At 39.4% G+C, this 15,855-nt stretch overlaps 2 long non-coding RNA genes across 2 annotated transcripts; both read left to right on the forward strand.

Moving 5' to 3' along the window:
• The first annotated feature begins 8,812 nt into the window (after window positions 1-8,812).
• On the forward strand, window positions 8,813-9,850 carry LOC145643447 (uncharacterized). Its single transcript, XR_014115849.1, has 2 exons — window positions 8,813-8,917; window positions 9,284-9,850. It is a non-coding gene; the product is annotated as an uncharacterized LOC145643447 (long non-coding RNA).
• A 1,966-nt stretch (window positions 9,851-11,816) lies between these two features.
• On the forward strand, window positions 11,817-15,116 carry LOC145643454 (uncharacterized). The gene is made up of 3 exons (XR_014115856.1): window positions 11,817-12,827; window positions 13,458-13,493; window positions 14,778-15,116. It is a non-coding gene; the product is annotated as an uncharacterized LOC145643454 (long non-coding RNA).
• Window positions 15,117-15,855: the final 739 nt, after the last annotated feature.

Below are 15,855 nucleotides of genomic sequence, written 5' to 3' on the forward strand. Positions count from 1 at the left end.
TTTGTTTGGAATTTTTGCAAATGTATTTAAAAAATAAATAAATAAAAATTCACAGGTACATAAGTATTCACAGCCTTTGCTTAATACTTTGTTGAAGCACCTTTGGCAGCAATTACAACCTCAAGTCTTTTTGAGTATGATGCTACACGCTTGGCACACCTATTTTTGGGCAGTTTCTCCCATTCTTCTTTGCAGAACCTCTCAAGCTCCATCAGGTTGGATGGGGAGCGTCTGGGCACAGCCATTTTCAGATCTCTCCAGAGATGTTCAATAGGGTTCAAGTCTGGGCTCTGGCTGGGCCACTCAAGAACATTTACAGAGTTGTCCCGAAGCCACACCTTTGTTGTCTTAGCTGTGTGCTTAGGATTGTTGTCCTGTTGGAAGAAGAACCTTCACCCCAGTCTGAGGTCCAGAGCACTCTGGAGCAGGTTTTCTTCAAGGATGTCTCTGTACATTGCTACATTAATGTTTCCCTCAACCCTGACTAGACTCCCAGTTCCTGCTGCTAAAAAACAACCCCACAGCATGATGCTGCCACCACCATGCTTCACTGTAGTGATGGTATTGGCCAGGTGATGAGTGGTGCCTGGTTTCCTCCAGACATGACGCTTGGCATTCAGGCCAAAGAGTTCAATCTTTGTTTCATCAGACCAGAGAATTTTGTTTCTCATGGTCTGAGAGTCCTTCAGGTGCCTTTTGGCAAACTCCAAGTGGGCTGTCTTGTGCCTTTTAATGCGGAGTGGCTTCCGTCTGGCCACTCTACAATACAGGCCTGATTGGTGGAGTGCTACAGAAATGGTTGTCCTTCTGGAAGGTTCTCCTCTCTCCACAGAGCAATGCTAAAGCTCTGTCAGAGTGACCCTTAGGTTCTTGTTCACCTCCCTGACTAAGGTCCTTCTACCCCAATCACTGATTGGCCGGGTGGACAGCTCTAGGAAGAATGCTGGTGCTTCCAAACTTCTTACACTTACTGATGATGGAGGCCACTGTGCTCATTGGAACCTTCAATGCTGTAGAAGTTTTTCTGTACCCTTCCCCCAATCTGTGCCTTGATACAATCTTGTCTCAGAGGTCTACCGACAATTCCTTGGACCTCATGGCTTGGTTTGTGCTCTGACATGTATTGTCAACTATGGGACCTTATATAGACAGATGTGTGCCTTTCCAAATCATGTCCAATCAACTGGATTTACCACAGGTGGACTCCAATCAAGTTGTCAAACAACTGCAGGATGATCAGTGGAAACTGGATGCACCTGAGCTCAGTTTTGAGTGTCATGGCAAAGGCTGTGAATACTTATGTACATGTGATTTTTTGGGTTTTCTATTTTTAATACATTTTCAAAACTTCCAAACAAACTTTTTTCACTTTGCCATTATGGGATATTGTGTGTAGAATTTTGAGGGGAAAATAAATTTAATCCATTTTGGGATAAGGCTGTAACATAACAAAATGTGGGAAAAGTGAAGCACTGTGAATAGTTTGCACTTGTGATGTCCAGGTGACAGTAGGCCTTATACAGAGACCATAGGCCTTATATAGACTATAGACCTTACAAAGAGACCATAGACCTTATACAGTCTTCAACCCACCTCTATGGGCAGGCACACACACACACACACAAACACACACACACACACACACACACACACACACACACACACACACACACACACACACACACACACACACACACACACACAGACAGAGCACGTTCTCCAGATCCACTAGGTCTGCGTATTTGGCTTCCCTTCCTTTCATTGGCCTATTCCATCCTATCCTGCACAGTGTCTGGTCTCAGTGTGGTCTCTGTAATGGTCTCAGGGTGGTGGTCTCTGTATATGTCTCAGGGTGGTCTCTGTAATGGTCTCAGGGTGATGGTCTCTGTAATTTGCCCTCATCTGTCAGTCATGTGCTGTTCCTAAGAGCCCTACTGTTGTCTGGCTGTGGGTGGGGCTTCATCCCTGCTCTGGTAATAGCCTTCAGCATGTGGTCACCTGGTCAAAACTGTTGTATTTGGTGTATCTTAATTTGCATTTTGGTAAATGGAAATTTATGTAAATAAGCATCAAAAATTAATCCAAAGATACAGTTGTAGGGAGCTTGGTTATAAGAACAGAGAGCAAAGGCTAAACATAGCAGACCCAAGCACAGACTAACAGAGGAGCACAATCAGTTATAGGTAAGAAAAGACTTTTTAAAAAAGGTTTTAAAAGTGTTTTTATATATAAGACATTGTCTATAGCTATATATAGCAGACACCTAGATATACACAATTCATTCATTTTATTTATTAATCCTGCATGTATACACCCACACGTGTACATTTTAGTTGATGTTAAATGTATGCTCTCTGATGTTTAGTACAGTAACCTGGCCCATTCCATTTTTTAAAATACTTTCTAAAACTTGAATACTAGTTTACTGCAATGAAAAACATGGTTGTAGACCCTATAGAATAAAAAATGTACTAAACATTTTTAATTGAACTTTCTTGAATTGATTCAATGTTTATGAAATGCAGTTTTGTGGGGGTCAGGACACTGAACAAATTCAAACAGGGGTTTTATACCTTTAACCCTGTGAGAGGATGAACAGTTGATGATGTTCAATCTGGCTGTACAGGGAGGGACTCTGACGGACTCCTTTTTTCCCCAAACATTAGACATTTTTCAATCTAGTGGATTGGATAACCTTTCAGAAATGGTGTGTGGTTGTTGTATATGGATGGATAAATTCTACAGTGGTGCAGCAACACTCGTTTGCATTTCTGGAACTTTATGTAAATCAGCATGAAAAAAGGGCTGGAGAGATGTGATTGTCTTCACTTTAAATTCCATCATATGTTCTCGTGATGAAGATATAAATTGTATCTTGATTATTAATGAGTGTGTTTAATTTCTAAATCCTTTATGCTTTTAACTCCACAGTTTGGTTTCATCAAAATAGCATCAAAATAAAGCAAAACACTGAAAGCTGGCTAAAGGAACAATAATGTCGTCAGATCTATGGTTCCTCTATACACTGAATACTGACTATGTGAACTTTAGTAAAGTAACAACATAATCCCAACTCAGTCCTTTAGTGTTTTAGAAACTCCTAACTGGTGATGTATTGTTGAAAAATCACTACAATTATTTAAAATGATGTCTTGCATAAAAGCAGAATTTCAGGAATAAAATGTTTCTGGAATCCACATAACTCACCGAACAGTTTAGTAGGTGTATGGTATCTGTGTACGGTATTTCTGGTGAAGTAACTTCTGTTGAGATGAGGATAAAAGCCTGACCTTTCACCTCTGAGTTTTCTCTAATATACCAGATACAACTATATAAGTTACTGAAAATGATCAAATAATTTTAATAGGGTGATTTAGAATAGGAAAAACCATAAACTATACAGTGCTGTAGCCACTGAGGACTGACAAGATATTGTGTAATTCTAATTCAGTAGAAACAGTGTCACTACATTCCATGAACCACTAGGTGGAGCTCATAAACCAAATATTGAGGCTCGACAGTTGATGTGCTGTGTGATGGTCCAAAAAGGATGAAGCTAGCATTTTAGGCTTTTAAACAGTTTTAAACAATAATATTTTAGACTAGTGAACTGGATACATTTTCAGAAATGACAAATTCTGTGCTTTTTGTATAATGTATAAATCTATAAATCTGGTTCCTTGTGATTTACACAATCTTAGAATAAAAATGTCTCACTTCAGGCTAGAGCTCTCTCTAATTCTCTGAAATCCCTGATAGTGGATAGACGATAGGCAAAGACTGGATTACTGTTGTGTAATGTCTGAATCTTCTACACCTTGTGCTCCACTGCACTTCATCCTGCTTTTCTCAGGTCAGTGAAACATATGAAACATCAGGGACTGTAGTGTCCTGCTCATGGGAGGTTTTTATTCTAACAGGACTGTGGGCTCTAGCCATGTGTGTGACTTGCCAGTTTTATGTGGTGAAAGCAGAACTGAACTGGACTGATGCTCAGAACTACTGCAGAGGAATTTACACTGATCTGGCCACCAAGAAGAAATGAAAATTATAACAGCTCTAATGAAGGGCCAGCCAGGAGTCAATTATTGGATAGAAATAAGATACAAAATTGACCAGAACAACAAAACTATCAGCCATTTTCAATAGTTCATAGCATTATAACAACTTTATCAGTACAATGTAAATTTAGATGATCTCTTGATGGTTTCTATTGGGTTAAACCAAAATATAATTGAAATAATAAAAAATAAAGTAATGGAAATGGAAATCGCCCAAAAGCCACACCAGCCTCTAATCTACTTAGAGAGCCATACAAAGGCAAACAGATCCTGCCAACCCACCGTGCCACACCAACCATTTTCTCAAACATACAGTCCCTTTCCCACCCAGGAAGGTCAGCACCATCCACAGACACCTGTCATAGCCGTGCATCATAACGTGAATGCCAGACCATACAGGGTTTAGTGATATCTCTAGATACCTAGTCCGCCGGGAGCTTGTCACATCTGGTCTCATTAAGTTTGATGATTGCCCCGAAAACTGCTGGGCATGGAAATCATCATTTGTGAATGCTCTAGAAGGACTAAAGCTGACTTCCAATGAGGAACTTGACCTTCTGAACAAGTGTCTCGGTCTTCAGTCTTCAGAGTATGTTAGAAAGATGATAGCTGTTCATGTTAGTGATCCTACTGCCGGACTCAGCGTGGCATGGCGATATTTCGAAGAGTGTTCTGGTTTGCCAGACATTATTGAGAGATCCCTCTTCAAAAGGCTTAAGGAGTTCCCCAAGATCAGAAACAATGATCCTTTGAGACCTGTTAAGAGAAATAGAGTCAGCAAAATTAGAGGGTTACTTATCTGGACTTGCCTATTTGGACATTGCAAGGGGGATTAATTTTACAGTTGTAAAACGGCCATATGCGCTGCAAGAGAAATGGATAGCTCATGGTGGCCAGTACAAATTGGAATACCAAGTGCCATATCCACCATTTTCATCCTTTACTCAGTTTGTCTGCAGAGGTTCACACATAAAATGACCCTAGCTTTATTCTTCACTTATCCAGTGGCAAAACAGTTAAGGCAGAACACTCCCAGAGAAGATTTGGCCACTCCAAGGGCCTCATCTCTTCTCACAAAACTGAACTCTTCCCATCACGTGTTTCCACAAGGTCACAGTCTGGCAGCAACAAAGCAGACGTCGACAGGTACTGTCCAATCCACAAAAAGCCGCATCCCCTCAAGCGCTGCAGAGGCTTTAGAAGCAAATCCCTTGAGGAACGTAAGGCTTTTCTAAAAGAGATGCGTATATGTTTCCGGTGCTGCTCGTCAAGTAGCCACATGGCTAAAGATTGCAAGATAGTCGTACTGGGTGTAGAGTGACACAGCACTGCGCACGTTGCTGCCCTTCATCATGGTCCAGCTCCATGGATGCATGTAAGGCTTGACCTCGAGCATGGCAGGGAGGAAAAGGACTCACCTTCTGTAAACGCCAACTGCACGGAAATCTGCGGAGCTGTCAATAGCTCTAGATCTTGTTCCAAGATCTGCCTCACGAAAGTGTTTCCCAGGGGACATGTGCCAGGATCACAGATATTGCTGGAATAAGAGCTATGAACTTTATTGCTCAGCCTTTAGATGGCAGTATAAGTGTACTTCTTCCTACCCTCACAGAATGTGATCATATTCCAGATGATAGATCTGTGATACCAACTCCTGAGGTCACAAAACTCCATCCTCACCTCGAACCCATTGCACATCTCAATTCCCCACTCGATCTTGATCTCCTTCTCTTTGGGCATGACATTCTTCAAGTTCATAAGGTAAGAGACCAGTACAATGTCCCACACAACATACTTATGCTCAGAAGCTTGATCTTGGCTAGGCTGTAATAGGTGATATCTGTTTGGGTGCCACCCACAAGCCTGCAGTTATTAACGTGTATAACACAAACATTTTGATCAATGGCAATCCTCATTTCCACCCTTGCCCAAATTATCTCTGTTTAAAAGAGAAATTCACCACAAAAGACAGCTATAAAAGGGTGAACATGCGGAAGCACAATTTTTGAGAAAACAAACGATGACCATAAGATCACAGCCTCTATTGAGGACAGACAGTTCATTCAGTTAATGGACAAAGAGATGTGCATAGATGATTCTAACAGCTGAGTAGCCCCTCTTCCCTCTCACAAACTGAGACCACGTCTCCCCAGCAACGGAGCAAGCTATAAGTTGCTTTACCTCTCCGTTCTGTACACTCAAAAGCCTGAGATGAGGAACCACTTTGTGGCATTCATGCAAAAAATCTTCAATCGGGATCATACTGAGGTAGCACCTTCTTTGATGGATGGGGAAGAATAGTGTTATTTACATACATTTGGGGTATATCACCCACGCAAACCAGACCAGACTAGAGATGTATTTAACTCCAGTGTCAAACATTTTTGTAACTCCTTAAATGATGTGTTGTTGACAGGACCAGACTTAAACAACAGCTTACTATGCGTTGCAGACGCGAGCAGGTGGCCTTCACTGCAGATATAGAACAGATGTTGCACAGCTTCCTTGTGAGTGAGGTTGGCTACCTGAGAAAGACCCTTAACCCTCAATTGCTCAGGTTGTGTTCATTCAGAATTGTAAGTTGTTTTTGACAAAACGTAAGCTAAATGCTTTAAATGTAATGTGGTCCAGTCCATCACAGTCTGTCCTCTGACTCTATGATGTTTATGGAACAAAACAGCTAAAAACCTTGTTTTTAGGTTTTATATGTTGACTACCATTATTAGCCTCTTGCAGCCACCACTCATAATTGGTGGCCACTTTTGACAATGTGTGTGTGTGTGTGTGTGTGTGTGTGTGTGTGTGTGTGTGTGTGTGTGTGTGTGTGTGTGTGTGTGTGTGCGTGTGTGTGTGTGTATGTGTGTAAGATTCTGAAGCCCCATTCTCAGTCCTCAGTAGTCTACTGGCAACTTCTCCATATCTGCTAGTGTCCTCTGTTTTGGCAGTCAAATGCTTCAGAGCTCAAAGTAAGAACTCACAATTTCCTGAACATATGTTCACCAAACTTCAGAAATGGTTCATTGAATGAAATTAACTACTAAAGAGAACTGACTTTATAAACTGGTAGAGGCTAAAACGTCTGCTTAAAGAGATTAGATTCTTTCCAATATAGTGCTGAATAATGTGTTTTTACAGCAAGCTTGGGATCCAGTGTGTTATAAACCTCTGCATAGGAATCACTCCATCTGAGAGGTCTCTTTTCCCACTACTCTAAGAGGAACTTGTAAGCAGACCTCCCCTTCTGGATCTTCTTCTTTTATAAAACCTGGCAGTAATTGCAGCTCTAGTATTGGGGTTGTGGTGCTGTTACTCTAGTTCGAGATTGAAGCTTCAGTTTATGTTAATAGGCAGTTGTACTAAGTATGTTAAACATGTTCTTGCTATTTTATTTTACATACCATGTGTCTATATTTTCTTACAAACATCATTTTCACACATCCTGTGAAGTTTAAATGGTTCAATACCATTGTTGCTATCTATCTTAATTACTTACAAAACTAAATATTTTTTATTGTATTTTATTTTTTTAGTATTTAACACATCAACACATGTGGCAGACACTCTTATCCAGAGTGACATACAATTTTCAAGCTTGTTCCAGAGGAAGGCAAGTGTAGTGTTAGGAGTCTTGCCCAAGGACTCTTACTAGTGTAGCATAGTGCACTTCCTAGACTGGGATTAACCCCTAGTCCCCCAGAGGGAAGGCAGCAGCACTGTTACATACTAGACCAACCACCTTTCTGCTACTGTGACAAATATTTCTATTTCTTTAATATGTACAAATTGTACTATAATATTTCTAAAATATTCTTTGTGTTTGTGAAGTTATCATCTTTATACATTTCTGATATGTAATATTTTTTATCAGTAATATGCTTAATTCAGTAATGGGATCTTTTTAACATAGCTGAAGGATGATTCTAATCTGCTTTCACTTGTTATTACAAAATAAACATTTTAATAAAATAAAGTTGCAGATTTAACAAACATAAAACATTTCTCATGTAGTTGCCTCAAATTCTTGATGTACCTGTTTCTAAAAAGATGATAAGCTTAGTTTACATAAGGATGAAACTACTATTTCTTTACAATAGCATCCTGAATTCATGATGTGAGGCCAGTATCAGAAAATGAGAGGTGACATTACGGGTAGCTCTGACATTAAACATATGTGAAATCACAACGGAGATAATAAAGACATTTATTCTACCTGGGTGGGACGTTTGTGAAGCTACATTGTGAAGCCACACTGAGCCAACAAATAGTTTATAGAATCACATTTTACAGGATCAATATACCGAAACAATGGCCACCTAATTAGAAGTTCTTTCTCAGAATTCATGTATATGTGGATTTGCAAGGGAAATCTATTGTTGCTTGCTTTAAATTCTCTTCTCCAGTCTGCATGAGAAGAGAATCTCAAGAGAATCTCAGTATTGCTTCTGAACTGAATGAGTATGTGAGGACATTTTCTAGAGGCTCTTGCAATGTCATGTCCATTACATGTACAGCTGAGTTGTATAGTACAAAAATAGGAATGCAAATAACAGCCATTGTCCAATGGGTGTATTGATGTGACCGTTATTTATTTAAATTGTTGGTGATTTGTTTGGTTGTTCTGTTGTTAAGGATATTTAAATTCTTTGGGAAATATTTTAATTGACTATTCCGTGGTTTATGTGACTTTTATTGTGACATGATTAAATCTATATTGTGGACAGGAAGTGTTTTAATTGCTTGTTTGAGCCGTGGCACCATCGACTGTGTATGGGTGGAAACCTTTATAAAGGTAACAGAACAAATAGATGTAATGGCATATGAGATTGACTTTTAATATTCTGCTGAAGGTGAACAAGGTAATGTTATTTAATTGTTTGTTCACTATGTATTGTTTGTTTTGCATATGGTCCCTCGGCGAACACCATTTATCTAGTGTAAGTTTGGCTGTAGCGGTCATGCGGATGTGCTTGGTAGCGAACAGCTAGTTAGTTAACAACCTGAATCATGAGAAATGTGTCTTCATATCTACGTGTAAGAGTTGTGAAGGGAGTAATGATATGTTTCGGTTGTAGATTGGGTTTTATACTGATTTTATTAGCAAATGATTTAATGTATTTTGGTGTCGTATCTAGCTAATGAAGTGGAACGAAAGTGGATATAGATTGTGGATTGTTTGGGTAACACTATTTGAAATAAGTGTATTTTTTCTTTCTCTATTACAGTGTGCCTGTGAAACTGTCGAATAAAGGAACTATCAGTTTTAGAGACGATCTATTCAATGAGGATTCTACATAAACCAAACCGTATAAACCATCTGATATATTCTTCACAGCCACCCCAACCTTCTGACTTCTTTATTTTCTGTTTCTCTTTTTTCTTTTGTTTTTATTTGACTTGTTGCTGATTCTACTTTGTGTCTTTTCTCTCTTTTTAGCTTTGTCCGAGTTTTATGTCCTCCGCTCTATTTCCACTGAGCTGCAACAGGCTCTCAGTATGTTGTGTGCCTGCAAATTTGCATTGCATGTAAGTTTTCATTAACAGTGTAAGAAAACTGGTTTTCAGCATTTGTTTCTTTGCTGAGCTCCACCCTATCACATGTTATTTAGTTATGATTTATGTTTATAAAGGGTCAAATTCTAGCTGTAGAACATTACATTTTTAACAAACTTGGAAAATTAGTATGTTGTATTTATAAGGGTCTGTTATGAAATGTTTCCATTTGTGTTCTTGAACAGAGCTGTAATTCTTTTGGCAAGGTTTTACACTTACAAATAAAGGGAGTTAAGAGAGTTCTTGTGGTTTGGCTTCTATGCTGGTTCAGCTCTGTGCATTTAGTCACTGAGAAAGGGGAGGAGCAGTTCTGCTCTTTCATTCAGTTTCTCACTGAAGACAAAAATAAAACAGCTACACATGCACATTCACACCATGTGTAGCTTCTGTGGCAGCTCCTGTATTTTTGCAGCACAACAAGGTGTCTGAACTCACATACATGAGCAAATAGGCAAAGAATGGACTTTTCACTGACTGTGTAGATGTCCATGTAGCTAATGCAGCATCATATTTCAGTATCACATGTAGAGGTTTCTGTTTTAATTACCTCAATCCCACTTGCAGCCAACACCAGAAACAGGTGCACATGAAAGTTAAACATGTATCTGACCCCAAATTGTAATAAATCAGTAATTTGGGCAGAGAATGAGCTATTGTATACCACAGTGCAAGTTATGAGAATGTGGATAACCAACTTTATAAACTTCTTTATTGCTAAGACAGCCTGGTATGTCAGATTTAACTTTTAAAATGGACAAATTTAGGATTTAACCTATTGAACACAAGCAGCAGATATTTAGATTCTTTACAGGAAGATTGTGTTAGGAATTTATAAAACTAAAGCTGGTACTTAGTGTATTGTTTAATCTGATAGTATTTAGCATTATGTTATATAATGCTGTATAAGGAGCTGAGCTTCACATTTTTCCAGCTTGCATATGGTAGAATATTGATATTGATACAGTCCAGAATAACAGTTGACCATTTGTAACCCTCATCTCTGACAGGACATTGACATGCATAACCGCTGTAGAGGAACTTCACAGAACAGAGTCTGGACAAAGAATCTCTGGTTGTGTTCCATGCTCCACACAGTACAGTTACAGGGAGACAACAGGCAGCAATAATCAGATCCAGGCAGGAATAATCGAATACAGCTCAGTAACTGAGTGCACAACTTTAAAGACTTGGTAAAACTGGTGAAGATGAAGGAGGAGTGAATACTTGTGCATAAATGAGTTTGGGAATGAGGTGATGTAAATTAAGGGTGTGAGCTGGGGTAGGGCAGATGAGTAATAGAACAGAAAAGTAGAGCACTGGAGCGAGACTGGATGGGAGGCAAGAGGCATAACAGCTCCTTTTTTGTAGTGGGTGGTGGCACGACCGTTTCTGCAGATGTGTAGGACACAGAAGCAGTTCTTACAGCCATAGTGATGCCTTCAACAGACACCTAAAAAGCCTCCAGTTGTGCAGTTGTATTTCTCTGAACACTGATACAGAAAGAACTAGGCTACAAATCACACAGACTTCACAGTAAGGGGTGGGGAGTGACTGGAAACCAGTGGTCAGTAGTTTGTGGGGAGGTTGACCTTGATTTAGCAGTCTGTGGCCTCTGATTGGTCTGTGGAAGCGAGGCAGAGAGAGTGGCAGAACAACCAATGGCTCAGTAATTTTACTTATTTCAACCAGTAATATTTGAGAACATTATAATGTCTTATTTATTAGAAGCATCTCAGCACAGCAAACTCAGTGCACCATGATCTATGTGCACAAGTGAGGTAATCAGTGAAGTCAGTGGTAACTCAGCAGTTAAGGTGCTTGACTTGTAATTGGATGGTTGCTGGTTAAAGCGCTGCCACTGTTGGGCCCCTGAGCAAGGCCCTTAACCCTCAGTTGTACTCAGTCATAATTGTAACTTGCTTTGGATAAAAAGCGTCAGGTAAATGTAGGTTATCAATGACATGAACACAACAGCATTCCACCATCCAATATGAGTATTAATATATTTGTGTTCATAAAAATTTTACAGAAAGTGCCCATAGCCAATTAGTAAAAGCTACACGCACATCAAACTTACATACCACATTCACGTGTTGGACAGAGATGAGGTGTTTTATAAGGGGATGTGGTTTAGGTTCTATTCTAGTCTAGCAGAGATGGAACTGAAACACAATGAATGACTTCTTTAAATGTATCTATTTTTAAACTTCAGATACCTGTATATAAAGTTACACATTATGGAATAATAGGATACAACCCTGAAATAGTTTTGGTAGTCCAGACTGTCACCTACATACTGGCCAGTCTCAGTTTACCAACATGCTGGTCCTCAGCACCAGCTCACCAGGTAAAGGACAGAGAACAGAGACACACAGCAGCAGTCAGTCCCAGCATGCATCTCCATGGTGACCACCGCAGTAAGGACAGATGGAGCTGGATAGATAAAGTTTATTTCACACCTCATTTGACCAATTCTGTGGGTAAAAGCAACAAGCAGTTTAGAGTTTAACCCCATGAAAACAACATATTCATAACCTGATTTTATACTACGACATTTTTCACTCTGATACGACACTAGAGGTGTCAGTAACAGAACCTTCTCACTTCACATGCAGAGCCAGCAACAGTTCACTCTGTACTTTCTCTGCAACTTACTGTTGCTATTGCTCCTCACCACCATATTTGGACATGTAGTTTTAGGATTCTACATTTTAGCACTGATTTCAAAGTACCATGCATGAAGATGGCCATTACCTGACTTGTATTTAGTATATGCAATTATATTAATGCCTAATTTGCCAGTTCTGTTTTTAACTGACCAGTTGTCTTTGTTACTGTATCAGACTGTAAGGTATTGTAGGTGACTGACTTCATTTAATTAAATGCTATTTCCAAAAATGTATGTTCATAAAATAACTGATGTCACATGCCTTGCATTTAATATGATATATCACTATTTATTTATTTATTGGAGAGGATTTAAGTAGTTGCTGAAGTATCAATTGCATATATTTTTATATATGCTAATGATGTAGTACTCAAGTGTAACTCAAATTAGTTTTTGTAAAAATGAGAAATGGGTGAATTTTCATCTGCACCTCTCTGTCTAACTGTAAGAAAACAGGAAGTGCTGAGGCTTTAACACTCATTATTTCTCATTGTCAGTCAGTCACTAGCAGGACAGTATGGACTTCTGTCCTCTCTCTGCGCTGCTCTGTGAGTGAATTATGCCATTATTATGTTATTAGAGTGAATGCTAATATGTTGTTAATATGTAGTCTGAGGATCCTGAGTAATCAAGTTCTGTGTGGTTAAATCAAGTTTTGTAGCTCAGCTGGATTTTAAGTTATTTTTATGCTGAAGTCAGTGTAGAGAGTTTCAGTTTAAGGTACTTTTGACATTCAAGAAATATAAGGTCCAACTGACTTGCTCTTTGGATTGTAGACTTGGATTGTAATGTTACTTATTGATTATATCAGGAGTTGGATTTCTCTGTTGGTATATTTGTACATTTGCATGTTAATGTTTTCAGGACTTTCATTTAATCATTTAATCAATTAGTGACAGGTATTCAGAAATTGACGTTACTTAGTCTGTTCCAGGAAGATGTTTATGTTCATAGAGTGAGTGACAGGATAACAGATAAAACAGTACAAAATGAACAAGTATTGATTTGGATAAGTTTACATGTGGATTTGAGAATAATGTAGCATAGTGTTTGAACCAGCATTAATACAGATTCTGTGAAACTTCGTCAAATTCAGCTCTGCAAGGCACTTGGAGCCTGTGATAGAAGTGAATGTGTCCTATTAATGCATAATGTTGTTTACGCCTCCACATTTCTAGTGCTGCTTCTGCTCATCTGCATCGTACAAGCTCAAGGTGACTCATACTCATATCTTTATTTAGTTGAGAGGTGGGCAGTTTTATTCACAAGGGCCAGTGGGTCTGCAGATGTTAAGTGCATTGAAGGTAGTACACACAGATAAAATGACCAGTCACAATATGATTAATCCATTTAATGAAGACTGAAACCAGCTGGTTGAGTGTAATAGCAATGTGTTTGCTCCTTGGTTGGAATAAAAACCTGCAACCACAGCCCTTGGTAGATAAGATTGACCACCCAAGATATATTGAAATATTGCAGTTGCATTCAATGTTGTAGTGGCCATATGGCAAGCAGACCCACTCAGAGACAGGAAACAGAGTCTTTGCTCTTTATTACACATACCTCACACTTACTGGCAAATAGCCACAAGCTCCATACTAAAGCAGAAACTGAAAGAGAAGTACACAGACATAGATGAAGAGGATAGATAGGAACAGAAACTCCTCCAAAACATGTGCAAAAGAATAATATGAGCCAGTGTGAGTTTCTGGGGCTACTTAGCTCATCCATATAGAATCAGCTGACAAACAGCAATAACAATAACAAAATGTTAACACACCAGTATATCCATGTGTACACATCAGCTATTTAAACAAGACTTGATGTACCCTGAATATCAAGTGTAACAGTCTCTCAGAACAGCCTGAGGTTTAATCTAAAAGACACTGAAGCACCCTGGTAGCCAGTCTTCATACTGAAGCACCCTGGTAGCCAGTCTTCATACTGAAGCACCCTGGTAGCCAGTCTTCATACTGAAGCACCCTGGTAGCCAGTCTTAATACTGAAGCACCCTGGTAGCCAGTCTTCATACTGAAGCACCCTGGTAGCCAGTCTTCATACTGAAGCACCCTGGTAGCCAGTCTTCATACTGAAGCACCCTGGTAGCCAGTCTTCATACTGAAGCACCCTGGTAGCCAGTCTTCATACTGAAGCATCCTACCTGAACTCTCAGCTCCCACTTACTCCTTAACTTGAGTCCTTTTTGGTGCTGAGGGTTGTGAAGCCAAACCCGTCTCCCAGGAGCAGCAGCTCGTTCTGCTGGTCTGTTTCCTACAGCCCTCACAGATCTGTCAGAGCAGCTCTCTCACCACTTCTCTAAGATATTCTTTCAGCACAGGTAGAAGGAACCTTCACCCAATAATATACAGGTAGAATTAACTCACATCCCATAATATACAGGTGCCAGATGGGAACCACTCAGAACTCATGCATTTAGAGTTGGGGTCCACCTTCCTCACCAGAGTTCGCACACTTCAGTTTCCTCCTTTTTCTCCTAGTTTCAGATCCGAAACCTCTCGTCAGTAGTGACCAAACAACTGAAACTGAAGTTGCAGACTCAGAGACAGGTAATCATGTACACAGATACACAAAGAGGGTGGACTGAAACAGGGAACAACTTCCAAATATGCAGGTGAATAAGATTCAATAGGAGATCAGTTCTTAAAATTCTCCAGTAATAATAATACAATATTGACATATTTTAAACATGTTCACTAAGTAATTTACGTGATGTATATGTGATCTCTCATCCTGCTACATGTAAGGATTCTGGAAGTGACATTCTGAGCTCAATTTTTCTTATTTGTTGTGAAGTTAAAATGAGAAGAGTATTTTCAGTGAGCATAAGATTAGCATTTTAACTCTTTGTCTACAAAAGGGAAACTCACAGTATACTCATGAAGGTCTTTGTGTTTTTAAAACCTTCATTCCAAACAGATTTTGAAGAACATTAGGTTTTATTATTATAATTCTTTTAATATTGAAACTTCATAGAATATATACATTTAAAATAAACATAATTTGTGATTATTTTACTGACTGCCTGAAACATAGTAAATAGCTGATCAGAGAGGTTCATACTGAGTAATGAACATGTGATGTAGGGGCAAGTAGTTAGTTAAAGCTGGAGAGTCTTTATTATGATTACTACTGAACTGGAGTAAACAACCTGACACAGCAGCAGTAATAACTCAGTGTGTTGAGAACAAAGAAAGGAGTTTGAGAGCAGCTAAGGCAACGTGCTCTAGGAAAAGGATGACTGGAAAAGTGCAGCACCGACGGCACGTACATGTGGGTTTAAATAATGTGGAGAACAAAAGAGGGCAAACGGGGAATAGGTGTTCATGATTATTAATAATTGGGAGGGTGGGAAGGGGGCAGGTGTGGTGGGTGGGGGCAGGGGTGGAGTGGTGGTGTCCCTCCTGCTGTGTACTCAGCGCACCACGACAGAACATTTGTTATTGAATTATTACAGTGGGCCCAACGTCTACACTAAAAATGGAGTCTGGCTGAATAGAAACATTCATAGCATTCAAAACATCGTAAGTAGTGAATCTAAAGGGCAGAGTAATACAG

Source organism: Electrophorus electricus, chromosome 13 (genome assembly GCF_041902795.1).
Source record: "Electrophorus electricus isolate QZ-2024a chromosome 13, ASM4190279v1, whole genome shotgun sequence".
NCBI classification, from domain to species: Eukaryota; Metazoa; Chordata; class Actinopteri; order Gymnotiformes; family Gymnotidae; genus Electrophorus; species Electrophorus electricus.